Raw genomic sequence first — 2,137 nt, forward strand, 5'->3', positions numbered from 1 at the left:
AACTGAATGAACATTATAGAGTTAAAATTTTATATGCCATTAACTTCTTTTCATTACCAAAAGATTTTCAGATTCTTTTCAGGAAAGTGGCTGTGACTTTTCTTTAAGGAACAGGATGGCAAGAGCACACAGTTAAGGTTGTTTATCCATTTGCTTTGTCTCCCTCTTGACTATCTGACTCCCTCGAAAGGAAACACTGTGTACATAATTGACAGGCCTGTTTTCCTTAGGAATTTCAGGGTCAAGGAAACCGTGAAAGCTAGTCATCCACATTGATGTTTTGGAAAAGGTACACCATGGACTCCCCACTGTGGATTCTCTGAATTGCCTCAGAAAGAATCAACCTGTTGTCACGGTCTTTATCTTTGGGCACTGCAGCTTCTGCACCTCTTGTGGAATAGTATTTGTCTCCACCACTTCATCAATGGAAAACTCTTCAATGAGAGATGAGGGGCCTCTGCAGACAGGACGCCGTGAGTGGCCATGACAAATCTCATAAGTGCCTCTCCCAGGATCTCTGCGGCAGCAATGAAATTTTCCATATCATCAATAATGTCATCCACTATGATTGTGACGCTCCCACCAATGTCTCCAACCATAGTTATTGGTGGCTTCTCTTTAGCCATCATCAATGACAACTCTAGGCCAACTCCAGGCCAGAGTGAACAGTGGCATTTTTTACCACTGGGGGAAAGTGACCACAATCATCCTCATCCAGCGCTGTACACTGAGCCTCTCCATGGGTTACAGCTAAACCAGATGGAGTCTCTCAGTAGATGACAAGGCCCTTTTTGCAGCATTGAGAGACTTAGCTACAATGACTGTATTTCTGTAATTTGGAATTTCTTCCTTGATATACTGAAGCAGGAAAGGTGAGGCTCTAAGGATGTCCACAGGAAAGCTGAAAAAGTCTTGAATTTCCTTCAGATAAAGATCCATAATGATAATGTACATTAAACCCACTTTCACCAACATAGACAGTAGGTGTTTGCACACAATGGAACCCATCTTTCTCATCTTGCTTTGCTTGCTGTAGGGGAAATAAGAATGATTCCAATAATATTTCTTGCACAGGCAGTCTTCAGTGTGTAAGCCATGATCTAATAACTCTATCACAGCTTTAGTCACATCTCTGGGTGTTGTCTGTATAATGAAAATATCTTGACCACGAGCAGATTCTTTTATTTCAATTCTTGTTTCTCCATTGGTCTCCTGATACACCACAGGCTTCCCAAATTTAGTACCAAGACTCAGTTCTGGAGGTCAGACATTCTAAAATCAAGGTGTCAGCAGGGCTGCTGCATTCAGGGAGTTATGCCTTTTCCATTTTCTAGAGGCCACTCACATTCCTTTGCTCATGGTCTGCTCTCTCCAGCTTCAAAAACCAGCAGCATAGCACCTTCAAATCTTTCTTTTTCTCTGATTTTTGCTTCCACTGGCACATCTTTACTAGATCATCATTTTAAATAAAGCAAGCAACAACATTGGAAACAACTTAACTGTCCACTGATTTTAAAATTGTTGAGTAAATAAAATGATAAGTAAGCAAATTAACAATGAGAGGAAATTCTTAGGGCATAATGCTAAGTTTAAAAGCATTCAAAATTGTAGTGATGTTAAAATGGAGCCATTAAAATACAAAGAATCAATTTTTAAGATAATAGAAATACGGTTGATTATTTCTCTTTCTTATTTTGTCTATACAACTAATTTTTAATAGTATCAAAGGACACCTAAGATAATAATAATATATAATATAGTGTAACATATATGCCATTATATACCATTTTACATGGTATTACATTAGGCAGTTATCTATAGCATGGAGGCAACAAAATCCTCATTTTATACATGAGGAAACTGAGACTCTGAGAGGTTAAGTACACTTGCTCAAGAACACAATATAAAGAAGTAGAGCTGGAAGTCAGGCCCAAAGCCTGCAGCGCAGGGCTGTCTGCTGGGAGAAGAGGATCCTGACTGAACCAATTCACCCTTCTGGATGCTTTCCTCCCTGACATTCACAGTCCAGTTTTTGACTGTTCTGCTTCTCTGATCATTCCTCTGAATTCCAAGCCTGGAATGTGGCTTTTCCCATGGTTTTAGTCTTGGCTTTCCTCCTCTTTATATTTCATTTATT

At 39.4% G+C, this 2,137-nt stretch overlaps 1 pseudogene; it reads right to left on the bottom strand.

Annotated features, from left to right (window-relative positions):
• Window positions 1-259: 259 nt before the first annotated feature.
• Window positions 260-1,112, bottom strand: LOC150006068 (phosphoribosyl pyrophosphate synthase-associated protein 1 pseudogene; annotated as a pseudogene).
• Window positions 1,113-2,137: the final 1,025 nt, after the last annotated feature.

Source organism: Furipterus horrens, unplaced genomic scaffold, assembly GCF_987537825.1.
Source record: "Furipterus horrens unplaced genomic scaffold, mFurHor1.1.pri manual_scaffold_6, whole genome shotgun sequence".
In the NCBI taxonomy this organism is placed as follows: Eukaryota; Metazoa; Chordata; class Mammalia; order Chiroptera; family Furipteridae; genus Furipterus; species Furipterus horrens.